The sequence below is a fragment of the Camelus bactrianus genome, chromosome 8 (assembly GCF_048773025.1).
Source record: "Camelus bactrianus isolate YW-2024 breed Bactrian camel chromosome 8, ASM4877302v1, whole genome shotgun sequence".
In the NCBI taxonomy this organism is placed as follows: domain Eukaryota; kingdom Metazoa; phylum Chordata; class Mammalia; order Artiodactyla; family Camelidae; genus Camelus; species Camelus bactrianus.
In genome coordinates this window covers 47,888,432-47,902,260 of record NC_133546.1, presented here as the reverse complement: position 1 = coordinate 47,902,260, position 13,829 = coordinate 47,888,432, and the positions used below count along the sequence as shown (strand labels likewise).

General features: G+C 42.7%; 1 protein-coding gene across 1 annotated transcript in view; it reads left to right on the top strand.

The window, feature by feature from the left end:
• Nucleotides 1-13,829, top strand: part of LOC123619803 (uncharacterized) — a 132,974-nt gene that overhangs the window by 61,884 nt on the left and 57,261 nt on the right. The gene's annotated exons all lie outside the window — the stretch shown is intronic.

The following is a 13,829-nucleotide window of genomic DNA, read 5'->3' as shown; positions in this document are numbered from 1 at the left end:
TCACTCTGTCAAATATCTAAGTAAAATTGACAGGTTAGGAAAGATCCTGTATTTATTCTATGGTTTTGCTGAAATTCAGGTAGAAACAATCAATGCAGGTAGAAACACTTCTGTTTGACAAGCGTGAAAGTGATCATTGGCTTGCAAAAAGTACAAAACAAGTGCTTTAGAGACTCGTGGGAGGAAAAAAAAAATCACTTCTGTTTGGAAACCTTGATGGAGCAATTATTTTCCACCTTGGCACCAACGGCACAGACTTGAGCCAGCCACAGGCATGCATCTTTGATCTGCACAGTGCTTCTCCCTTCCCAATCCTTCTGCATCCATTTCAAGATGGAAGTTTGTGTGGATCTTTTAAAGAAAGTCAAGGGATGGGTATGATGAAGGGTGTGGTGTTGAAAAGGAGCAAGTTGTACTTGTGGAATCAGTAGACTGAGACTTGGCCACTTCTTCAGTGGACATCCCCACCACCACCACTGCCTCCTGCTCTCTCACCACCACTGGCTCAGCCTCCCCTGAGGTGGGGGCAGGGCTCCAAGCACAGTGGCTGTCGTACCCATGGGGGCAGCAGCAGCTCTAATGCCCAGGTCCAACTTGAGCAGATGGGCACAAGGATGCTGACTCCTCCCACTACTTCTGGACCCAGATACAGTATTAACCATTGGTGTATGTATTCTTAAATGATATATCTCATGGAAGCAGTGAAAATGTCCTTAGATAGATGAATGGATAAAGAAAATGTGGTGTAGATGTATACAGTGGACTGCTCAGCCATAAAAAACAATGAAATAATGCCATTTGCAGCAACATGGATGGACCTAGAGATTATCATACTAAGTGAAGTCAGTCAGTCAGAGAAAGACAAATATGTAATATCATTTATATGTGGAATCTAAAAAAGTATACAAAGGAGCAAGTTGTACTTGTAGAATCAGTAGACTGTTTTGGCTGAACTATGTCAGGTTTATGATGACGAGTTAGAGGAGGGGTGACTCTCGGATGTCTGGGGCACAGATGATAGAAACTCTCCTATCATATGAATCTTTGTGAGAAAAAAGGCCTTTTCTCTCACCATAAAAATCAGAGAGCAGACCTTCTCCCTGCCTGCTTCCATTAGGAGAACACAATATCCCCTTATCTTTCGTGATATTATCAGCCATAGGTAGGTATAAAGTAATGGACTCATTTTATAAGAGATTGCGAAATGGTGATATTCTAGTTCTATAATTTCTTCATCGGGCATTAACTTACATAATGCCATTTTTTGGGCTTCTTCATCCATTTGGTTACCCTACGAGTTAACCATGTTCCCTAGAAACCAAAGTTTGAGGCAAAGTTTACATGCTAAAGTTTTATTGGGAGATGCAATTCAAGCATGAGCGAAGGAAAAAGAGCAGTGAGGCAGGGAAGGAAGAAAAGCAAATGCAAAGTGGCGTGTCACAGAGCTGACATAGCCTCACAAAAACACACAGCTGGTTGTCTGCTCACAGAGGACGTCTTCCAGAGAGCAGTGTGAGACAGTCCGTCTTGGAACAGTCCGAAGGGAGGAAGGGAGGCAGATTGTATCTGCTAATGATTTCCAGTATCCTGTCTCTCATCCGTAGAAGTTCAAAGTTCACTACAAGAGGTTTTAACTCCTTTAACCTTCCAGGTTGAGCTATCAGATTGCCCAAGACAGCTTTTCTGGAAACCAGATCCCACGTACCAGTGGTTACTGGGTCCAGAAGTAGTGGGAGGAGTCAGCATCCTTGTGCCCATCTGCTCAAGTTGGACCTGAGCACCAGAGCTGCTGCTGCCCCCACGGGTACGACAGCTGCCGTGACTGGAGCCCTGCCCCCACCTCAGGGGGAGGCTGGGCCAGTTAGCAGTGTTAGGAGGGCAGGAGACAGTGGTGGTGGTGCGGATGTCCACTGAAGAAGTGGCCAAGTCTCAGAGGCAGGTGGACTGTGCAAATACGGGAGGTGCATAAACTCAGTTTTCTATGCTCTGAGGTTTACTTCATACAAAAAAGGCAGGATAAATGCTTGAATTTTTCCTTTTCCCACTGTTTTTCAGAATAGTGAATTGGTTCCATAGATTCTCCAAGGGTGATGAATAACGGTTTTAAATTTTGTTTTGTTTTTTAAGCGGGTGGCCATATAATTATAAATCTATGGGTTTTTTTAAAACATTGAGTTGATTTATTTCAATCCATTAAAATTTGTATTTCACATAAATTCGTATTTTATAAATGTCCAAATTGTCCCTTCTTTGGCCAGGGGAAGCCATTTCAAATTGCTTTCCGACTTCTGCTGACATGTCTCCAGGGGTCTTTGAAAGCATCCTTGCTTTCTGGTGTGACAAGGTATCTTGCCTGTTTCCTGCCTCAGACTGGAATTGGTCATTTCTGCAGGGAATCCTGGTTCATTTTTGTGGGAATCATATTCAGAGTCACACTCTGGGCACTAGAGGTAAAGGAGCAGAATACTGAAGGTAAGTCCAAGGGTTAGCAAAATTTTGTTGAATAAAAAGCTTCAAAAAATAGAAAAGTTCCCAACAGGAAAACTAAAATTTTGACAAGTGCATATAATTAAAATGTATGTATATTTCAAATTGAGAGGAAGATTCGAAATTTTACTTCAGTGACTTGGCAGACTCCTATTTAAAGACTCCTTAAAGAAAACCTTCCATTCAATTGATTGACCAACACTGTTTGGGTACTTTGTGCTGAAAATTATTAGGCCCTCTGAGTGCTTATAGGTTCTTAAAAAGTGCACATGGGTCCTGAGAATGGAAGCTTGCAACCAGCCAGGGATCTGTATGTATACATTTACAAAGGAAGCTCTCTTAAGTATAATGGTTAAGGATAAAGGGGCCCAGGGAGAATGTGGTGGCAAAGAAAATTAATTTATTTAGCAAACAGTCATTTATTAACTTTTCTGTGCTGAACTCTGTCATGGAGAATTCAAAGGTGAATTTAAATACAAGGTTTATCCCTCTAGGTATTTCCAGATAATTTGAAAGTAAGAGAAGAAAATAACTGATTAAAATACTGTGTGTTAACTAGTGACTGGGCCACTAACTTCCACAGACAGAAGAGGGAGAGACCTACAGCAAAGGTAGAGACGGGGGAAGGCTTCTAGGAGAAAGGAGCATTAAACCTGGTCTGGAAGAATGACTTCCCCAGGTCGAGAAAGGTTGTGGAAGAAAGAGCAGTCAAGCTAGAGAAGAAAGCACGTGCAAAGCTGAGGAGATGGGAAAGGGAATGGTCCCAGTGGCACGGCGAGATGTTTTTTGTGTTAAAAACAGATGAGTACACGGAGCAGTCCTGTGATGAGGAGAGTGGAGGAGACTGAGTCTGGAGATGCATGTAAGTAGTCAAACTGAGAATGGGGTTTTACGCCACGCTAAGCATTTAAGCTGCTGAGATAATTAAACAAGGTTGAGTTTGTGTGAGATGTATCATTTTTTTCCTCTCCTTTTATATTGAAGTATAGTTGATTTATAATGTTCTGTTAGTTTCTGGTGTACAGCAAAATGATTGAGTTGTATGTACATATACATACTCTTTTTCATATTCTTTTCCATTATGGTTTATTACGAGATATTGAGTATAGTTCCCTGTGCTATACAGTAGGACCTTGTTGTTTATCTGTTTTATATATAGTAGTGTGTCTGTAATCCCAAACTCCTAATTTATCCCTCCCTTCACTTTCCCATTTGGTAACCATAGATTTGTTTCCAATGTCTGTGAGCCTGTTTCTATTTTGTAAATAAGTTCATCTGTATCATTTTTTAGATTCCACATATAAGTGATATTATACATTTGTCTTTCTCTGATTGACTTACTTCACTTAGGATGATGATCTCCAGGTCTATCCATGTTGCTGCAAGTGGCATTATTTCATTATTTTTTATGGCTGAGTAGTATTCTATTGTATATATCTACACCACATTTTCTTTATCCATTCATCTGTTGATGGACAATTAGATTCCTTCCATGAGATGTATAATTTAAGAATATAGTTTTGTCATTTCCTTCACAGATAAGATGTTGACCTTAAAACAAGTTTCGAGCTTAGCTGGACAGGGCAAAGACCACAGCGTTCTGAGCAGACCACTGGGCATCGGGAGGAGAGGGGTTCAGGGTGAGGATGTGGGGTTTCAGGTGGGAGGTAGCTACTCCAGAAAGCCATGAGGGTCCCGAGAGCTTCCTTACTGTAGCTCTAATTTCACGACTGCAGTTTCTCTCTTGAAGTCCAGTCTTGACTCCATCGTAACTTTTCATGAGGAACTCTCTTTTTCAGTTTCTGACTTTGCTGGTGATTTCTGAGTGACTGAATCCTCTGGGACAAAGATCACTAGTTAGCAGTGGGAGCTATCTTCGGGTCCTGAAGTTTCACCTGGAATAAATCTTAAAAATGATAACAGTGCAGGCTCCTGGCAGGGTTTATAAATTGATCTATTTGGGGATAGGACATTCCATGGGAGTTTGAAATAAGGTCTGACAAACGAGACCCTGTGGACAGTGTCACACTACTTGTATCAGGATAGATCTGAGCTTCAGTAATAAAGACACTCGAAAATACCATGATAATAATAACAATAACAATAATAATCATTAAAAGTTTCTTTCTCTCTCTCACGTAGTAGTTTCAAAGTGAGTGCTGCTGGTCAGTGGGATAGCTCTGCTTGAGTGAGGACCTAGGTTACTTCCAAGTCATGGCTCTGCCATCTCTTGGCCAGTATGCCTCAAACTTTAATGTGCATATGAATTCCCTGGGAATCTTGTTAAAATGCAGATTCTCTTTTAATAGGTCTAGGGTGGGACATGAGATTCTGCATTTGTAACAGCTCCCAGATGATGCAGTGGTGCTGTTCCCTGACCACTGTGGAGTAGCAAGACCCTAGGGTATTAATCATTGTCTACATGGTCAAAGCCAAGTCATGCCTTGGTCAGGGTCTAGCCTACAGGAAAGAGAAAGGCAGGGGGCAGAGGCCCCCTTGATGGCTTGAAGGTGACACACACCACTTCTGCTCACGTTCCCTGGGTGAACATGGCCACACCTAATGGCCAGGATGTCTTGGAAATGTAAACTTGCTGGCCAGCCCTGTACACAGCTACAATTCTTACTTTTGGAGAGCGGGAGCAGATGTTGGCAGACAACTCGCAGTCCTTGCCACATTATCTGAAGTCCCCTCGTGCACCTCAGAGGCTTCTGGTGATCGCCCAGTAATGTGAGGTGTACCCAGGGAAGTGTCCGTGATGCTTTCCAGACCCGCACTTCACAGCATTCTTTCCTCTAGCACATTCTTAAAATATTCTGCCCCTGGAATTTCCTGGGTACAGAGGTGGCCTATTTTGGAGAAAATGCATGTGTAGACTTTCTACCTTGATGACTTTGGAAGTGAACAAGATGACCAGATTATACCTCTTCAAAATCTCCTTGTTTAATGCTTCCTCTCTTGTGAGAATAAATCGATGCTTTAAACCCAGTATCACATTGTTTCAGCAAAGACAGTCTTGCTGGGCTGGATCAACTGTGCTGCAGGTTTTCCTATCCGATGAGTGAGATAAGATAATAAACAACCCTAGGCTGTTGGCAAGATGCACAGGCAGCCTCAGTGAATCATAACCACAGTATATTTATAATGAAGCCCCAGTTTATAGCAGGCAGACAGCAACATTACATGCTCAAATAGCTCAAGGATACTGAATGAAAAACTTCCTGTTCATAAGTGATAATATTTGCCCTTCCATTTTTATTTACCTGATCAAAAGTGTCTGGCAATTCACTGAAAGAAATTTTCATTTCCGGATACTCTTCTCAATATTCAAGCAAGTGAAACAGAATTAACTAAAAATGGAATGCTATAATTTGTTTTAGCTGAAAGGCTAGAAGGGCAAAGAATAATTGAGTAAGCACTCCATGGCTGCCTTAGTGTGTCTTTAATAAATGAATGTGTAGGAAGAGATACTGGGCTGCTCTCTGAAAAAAAAATTAAATATGTATATTCTCCCCTCGAAGTACAGGCCTAGGGAACAATGAGCCCGTAGTTGAATTTTCTCCCCAGCATGACATTTCTATGTCGTCTTTCATTGAAGTGAAAAATTTCAAAGTGAGAAAAAAAAAACCCTGAACTATTACTTTTGAAATCAAATAAGGCTAAAATATCCTTCCATCCATCCCAACAGTTGCTTCCAATTATTGTGACCAGATTTTCTCACTTGCGCTTTTTAGAGAGACAATATTTGAATTTCAGGAGGAAAGCTGAGAACTGAATCACATTACACTGATGATTAAAACTGTAGCAGCGGTCTAGAAGAGAAGGAAAAAATTCTCCCTGGATTTAGATATAGATTTAAATCCTAGCCATTTAGTTTTCAAATAATCGTGATAATGATGAAAATCGTGATCTCAAAGATGATGATGATGATGGTGGTGGTCGTGGTGGTGGTGATGATGATGATGGTGGTGATGGTGATGTGACAATAGGCAGCATCTGTGGAGTGCTGACTGAGAACACAGCACTGTTCAAATGCTTTCCATGTATTGACTCATTTAATCCCCGCAAAAACGCTTTGAGGCAGCAGGTAATGTTAAATATAAAGTAGGGATTCCCACATTATAGTTGAGGGGAAAATGAGCACGGAGATGCTAAGGAAATCTCCCGAGGTCATACAGCTAGTGTGGTAGACACCATTCACCTGAGATTTGTTTCCGCTTTCTGGCACGTATCCAGCTGACATTTCCCAGCCTGTTTTGCAGTCTCAGCAGCAATGGATTAAGGACCAACTGATGGAGTGTGAGCGATGACTGCCATTTCTAGACTCATGCCCCCTTCGTGCTCTTTCACCGTTTGCCTGCTGGGTGAAGACCAAGACTAGGCACTGGGGGATGCAGAACCACATGTGGAAGGAGCCCAAATCATTCCACCAATCAGGAACAGCCTCCTTGGCGTATCCCCTAGACGAACAACAGGCCTTTACTCTGTCTGAACCTCTGAAGATGGAGAACACAGCACTGTCCAAATGCTTTTAATTTAATCCTCATAAAAACGCTTTGAGGCAGGTAATATTATAATCTCCACAATATAGCCAGCTCTAGTTAACACCCCAGAAAGTGGTGGAATCTGGATTTGAATCCAGGCAGTCTGGCTGCACAGTCCACCTTGGTTAAATCACTTAACTTACTTCATTTGAAAAATGGGAATGATTGTTACAAGCTGTCTCTCCAGGCTTCTAAGCTGGTATCCTGAGGTCTCCAGAAGACTGAATTGTCTGGAGCTTCCGGGGACATCTGGGACAGAGTAAGAAGTCCCCTCAGCAAGGTGTTCTGCTTGGGTTTGGTTAATAGTCTGCCCAGGATCAGAGCCTTGCCGTAGCTAGGGCCAGGATATGCTCTCTCTGGGGAGCTTAGTCATCATCTGGGCTTCTATCGGCTCCACGAGGCTCTCTCTGCCATTCTCCATCTTCAGATGAGATGTCTTCTGTTCCAGGGCAGACCCAGTCCACCCTTTCTCTGTAATATGCACCATGGCTTTCCCCCTAAGGGGTCTGCTCTCTTAACAGTGCCAGCCCTCCTAACTCCAGCCCCTCCCACTATAGCTTGTTTCTGTTTCCCACCTGTCTGCTGCTGAGATCCCAGTGTGACATAAACCAACTTGCCTAACTTTTCACCCTGATAGTATCTGCCCTGCCTCACCTGACAGGGTTATTGTAAAGATGAACTTAGGTGTATAAAATTGTGTTTCAAATGTGTGGTATAAAATATTATTGGGGGGAGTGTATGGTTCAGTGGTAGAGTGCTTGCTTAGCATGCATGAGGTCCCAGGTTCAATCCCCAGTGCCTTATCAATAAATAAACACATAGCCTAATTCCATCCCCACCAAAAAAGTTAGATATTATTAACATGCTTAAAACTTTAACTATCAAGTGAAAGAGGCAATTTTATTTTGTTCAAGTAGATATTAGTTGAAAAAATGACCTAAATGTTTTTTAAACATTAGTTTAAATTTTTTTTATTGAAACATAGTTATTTTACAATATTATATTAGTTTTCAATTTTCTTTATCAATGTTTTATAGTTCTCAATGTATAAGTCTTTCACTTCCTTGGTCAGATTTATTCCTAGGTTTTTTTTTTTGGTGCAATTTTAAATGAAATTTTTTTTTTTTACTTTCTCTTCCTGATATTTCATTGTTAGTGTAAAGAAATGCAATAGATTTCTGTATATTAATCTTGTATCCTGCTACCTTGCTGAATTTGTCTATCAGTTCTAATAGTTTTTGTGTGGAGTCTTTAGGGTTTTCTATATAGAGTATCGTATCATCTGCATATAATGACAGTTTTACCTCTTCCCTTCCAAAGGCGATACCTTTTATTTATTTTTCTTGTCTGTTGGCCGTGGCTCGCACTTCGAATACTGTGCTGAATAGAAGTGGTAAAAGTGGGCATCCTTGTCTTGTTTCAGAATTTAGTGGGGGGGCTTCCAAGTTTTCACCATTGAGTATTATGTTGGCTGTGGGTTTGCTATAAATGGCTTTTATTATGTTGAGATATGTTCCCTCTATACCCACTTTGGTGAGAGTTTTTATCATGCATGGATATTTAATTTTATCAAATGTTCTTCTACATCTATTGAGATGATCATGTGGTCTTTGTCCTTTCTTTGGTTAATGTTGTATACCTCACTGATTTGTGTATGTTGAACTATCCTTGCGACCCTGGAATGAATCCAACTTGATCATGGTGTATGATCCTTTTTATGTGTTGCTGGATTTGGTTTGCTAATATTTTGTTGAGGATTTCTGCACCTATTTTCATCAAAGATACTGGCCTATAATTTTCTTTTTTTTTGTAGTGTCTATGTCTGGTTTTGGTATAAGTGTAATGGCTTCATAGACTGACTCTGGGAGCGTTCCCTCCTCTTCAGTCTTTTGGAAGAGTTTGAGGAGGATTGTTACAAGTTCTTCTTTGTATGTTTGGTAGAATTCCCCACTGAAGCCATTTGGTCCTGGACTTTTGTTTGCAGGGAGTTTTTTTTTAAATTACAGATTCTTTTTAACTTCTAGTGATCAGTCTGTTCAAATTATCTGTTTCTTCTTACTTCATTTTTGGTAGGCTGTATATTTCTAGAAACTTGTCCATTTCTTCTAAGTTGGCCATTTTGTTGCCATATAACTGTTCATAGTATTCTCATGATTTTTTTGTATTTCTACAGCATTGGGTGTTATTTTTCCCCTTTCACTTCTTTTTTTATTTATTTGGGTCAGTTAACATCTTTATTACCAATGTTATAAATTCTTCGTCTGGCAAACTGTTTATTTCTGTTTCATTTTTTTTCTGGTTTTTTTCTCTTACTCTTTCAATTGAGAGTAGTTCCTCTGCCTTTCCATTTTACTTAACTTTCTCTGCTTTTATGAATTTGGGTGAAGCAGTTATTTATTGCAGTCTTAAAGGATTGTTTTATTGCAGGAGTGTCCCTACACAGACTGCACGTACCCAATGCTTTTGGTGGGAGGGCTGGATTTGATGTGGACATCATTCAAATCTTTCCTTAGGATTTGCTGGCAGCTATCACCTTGGAATAGTATGGAGCTGGAGGTGGAGGGGCAAGAGTGGCACAGAGTGTGAGGCGGGACTTCCTCTCTGCTCAGTGGCCATCACCACCCTGTCAGGGGTGGGGTCTGTTCTCAAGTTGCTGGGGAAGCCCTGAGGGTTGGGCTTGGGTTGGCTCTGTTCCTTTTAAGTGTGTGTTTTTTCCCTTTTGCTGCACTGGGACCTTTTCTCCAGGGGCAGGGAATGCTGAGGCAAGTGAGGCCTGTGCACACACAGAGGTCTGGTGCACTGCCTTTCTAGGTGTCTGTGGCTCTGCTCAGATACAGCCCATGACTGAGTTTTTTCTCTGGTCATGGCTGCCCCAGATCCGGGGCTGTGCTGTGGCCTGGTCTGAGCGGGGCCAGAGCGTTTGCTCAGCTAAGGCTGGGGCGCACTGGGCTGGGGCACACGGTGAGGCAGTTGTGGGAAGCCCAGCAGCTGCTAGAGCAGATCCTTCTCTGCCCTGCCTTGGGGGGAAGACCTCTCTGTCTCTCAGAGCTGCTGACTGTCCCTAGCCTCTGCTATGCCTGCCCTGTTGTGGCGCCACTCTGTAGGGGAGGCAGGGCCTGTGAGGTTTCTCTGTGTTTATCGGAGGAGCTGAGCTTGGCGCAGCGGCTGCTGTCAGAGCTCCGAGCAGCTTCTGGGGCAGCACTGGGGTAAGGGCCAACAATGGCTGCTGTGCCCCACCCACGGGGCACAGCTCTGCCCAGGTCCTGGTCACCTCTGTGTGCTGAGGTGCTCTTCCCTGGTCCTGGTGTTCCCAGATCCAGTGCTGTGCTGTGGGGCAGAATGAGTGGGACTGGAGTGTTTGCTCGGCGTGGGCTGGGGTGCACAGGGAGGTGGCTGCAGGAAACCTGGTAGCTGCTAGGGCTGACCTCTCTCCGTCCTGCACTGGGGGCAAGTCAGCACCTATACGCACTCCTCACAAGCAGAGTCCAGGCTTCTGCAGCCTTTCTGTCTGTCTCAGTGGTCCTCAAACAGCCAACGGGGCTTGTCTCCTCTACATAGGACTCTGGGACTGGGATGCCCAGTCTGTGGCTCAACCTGCTCACTCCCTAGGGTGGGTGTCCACCGGTACAATCTCCTTTTTCTTCTGAGTCCCCTCCCAGGGGCACAGGTCCCAGCTAGATCACTTGCCTTCCCTTCCTACCTGATTACATGTGTATCCTTCTGAAAGCCTTGGTTGTACAGGAGTCCTTCTGCCAGTTTCCAGTTGGTTTTCAGTGAGAATTATTCCACATGGAGATGTATTTTTGATACATTTGTGAGGGGAATTTCAGCTCCATGTCCTCTTACTCTGCCGTCTTGATCTTTGCCCCTAGTTTTTAAAATTGGATTTTGCAGGTAAAAGCAATCCAGATACGCTGTGTGTTATAAGAGAGTTTTAGAAAGAACTGGAGTGAAAAATGAAGGTGGTGTCAAGAGGACAGAAGTAATTACGAAGGATCACAATCGGGAAGTATTAATAGCTGCAAATAACAGATTCACTAGCAATTCTTAATGGCAAGGACTGCTGGTTCCTTTGTGGTTTCTTTTATGCTGAACTATGGCACTGAAGCAAACTGTTAGTTACAGAAGGCTGAGAGGTATCCTCCACAATGCTGACCTATAACTCTTATTTGCTCATCTTTGGCAGATGCTGTCCCAGGGCGTCACAAGCTCTGCCACGGAGCTGCCAGTGTTTCTGTAATAGTCATTGTAGTTATTGAAGAGAAGGCTCTCTTCCAGATCCACTCATCCTCATTGATTTGAAGGAATCAGGTTTCAGCTTCCGGGCAAGGCACATTCAGAATGAATGAAATAGAAACATTGGGATGGAGAAGACACTTTTATTTGCTTGAGTCAGTACCCAGTACTTTATATATACTATATATATGTGTGTGTATATGTATAAAACAATTTTAGATTTATGGAAAATTACAAATAGAGAACAGAGAGTTCTTCCATACTCTTCAGCAGCGTTCCCTTACATAGTCCCAGTATTTTTGTCAAACTAAGAAACTAATACTGGGATACTGTTAACTCAACTGCAGACTTTATTCAGGTTTCACTAGCTTTCCTGCTGTTATCCTTTTTCTGGTCCAAGATGTAATACTGCATGTAGTTGTAACGTCTCCTTAATCTCCTCTGGTCTGTGACATTTCTTAGTCTTTCTTTGCTTTTCATGACTTTGACATGTACTGGTCAAGAGTACTGTCAGGTATTATTTATAGATTATCCCTCCATTTTTGGCTAGTCTGATGTTTTTTTCATTACTAGACTAGGGTTAGGGGCTTGGGGGGTGAATACTACGGAGGCAAAGTGCCATTCTCATCACATCATCTCAAGGAGTATCTGTGATGCACTTGACTTCTCACAGGTGATGTGAACCTTGATCCCCTGGCCAAAGTAGTGTTTGCTCAGTTGCTCCACTATAAAGACTCTCCCCATGGCCTTACCATAGACCATCCTTTGGAAGCAAGTCGCTAAATCAAAGAGGAAAGAGAGTTAAGCTCCACCTATTTGAGGATGGAGTATCTGCATAAATTATTTGAAATTATTTATAAGAGAGATTTGTCTCTTTTCCCACATTTATTTCTCCAATCACTTATTTATATCTGTCTGCATGGATACTTATGTAGTAACGTGGGTTATAATCCAGTGCTGTGCTGTTTATTTCATTGCTCAAATTGTTCCAGCTCTGCCCATTGGGAGCTCCCTTAGGTTTACTCTTGAGTCCCTTTGATCTTCCCTTTTTTACTTTTATTTATTTATTTTCTGAGCAACTCCTTCCTTTCTGGCACTGAAAGATTATCCTAGCTTATCTTGTATATTCATTGCCCTACAACTAGCCATTTATTCCAGAAGCTCTGGTTCCTTTTACTGGAGAATCATACTGTGTATTTAGTACTACTCTGGATGCTTGAGCAGTGTTCTCAGTGGAGAAAACTTTGGAATGAGGTGGGCCAACCTTGGGCCCAGACTGAGAATCAAAGTATAGTACTACCAGGTTGACCCTACAAGGGGTTTCAGGGTGTTACCAGAGAATGGGGTCTTGCTCATGCAGGAAGGAATTCAAGAGTGAGGCCTAGTGAAGTGAGTAAGTTTATTCAGAGAGATACTTGACAGACAGAGTGTGGTCATCCCACTCAGAAGGGAGAGCAGCCTAGGAGGTACACGCTCCACAGACAGAATGCGGGCCCTCTCAGAAGGTGAGAGGGAGAGGGACCGAGAGGTATGGGGGTATTTAGTCTAAAGTAAAATAGATACACACTCCACCGACAGAGTGTGGGCCATCTCAGAAGGAACGAGAGGGAGCCACCATGAGGCATAGGACTGTTAGTTTTGGGGGGCTTGGTAATTTCATATGCTAATGAGTAGGAGGGTTATTCCAACTATCTGGGGGAAGGAGCGGGGATTTCCAGGAGTTGGGCCTCTGCCCACTTTTTGGCCTTTCTGAGGTCATCCTGGGAACTGTCATGGCGCCTGTAGGCGTGCCATGAGGCTCAGGGTCTACTGGAAGTCTAGTCTTCTGCCATCGTGGTTCCAACCAGTTTGTCCTGTCCTCAGTTGCTGTGTCCTTCCTTCCGTGGTTGCGCCCTGCCCCCTTCCCTCCTGGCTCAAGGGCGTGGGTCCAGAAGATCTGCTACTACGTGTGAGGTGTCAGGGATGCCTCTTCTTGGCCTTTCAGATTTGATGCCAAGAAATGTGAATCCTTTTGCCCAGTCTCTCCACAGGGGCTGGGATGCCTAAGTCAAATATAGCTACATGCCTTCGTTGTTGTCTGTGGTTGTTAGTCTTCCCAGAGTGAATCTTAATGCTTCTATTGCCAACAGTTGTTTCAGTTAGAATTCTCCTTTCTCAGGCATAAATTGTCATTGGAAGTTGTTGTCTGTGGACGTTATAAACAGAAAACTAGACTGGAAATGTCCTGTGGAGATTATGTATTAGAGGAAGGTTGAGTAATAGTGAATGGTCTTACAGTAGCTGAGAGATGATACTGAAGAATTGCTGACTGGGATTGAGTAAATGACTTTGGTCAGAATGTTCCTTAACAAAAGTCAAATTTACTACTTTTGTAGCAGGGTAACCTATTGATATACTACTTTTATGCTTCATTCATACTGTTGTAGACGATTCAAAGAATAAAAGACTCATTCCCACCCACCTTCCCCTGACGGTGACATAATAAAAAATACACATTTAGTCTTTTTTCCTTAGTTCCTGGCACAGCGCTACTAAAACCCATGGCATTTCCTGAGTGATAGG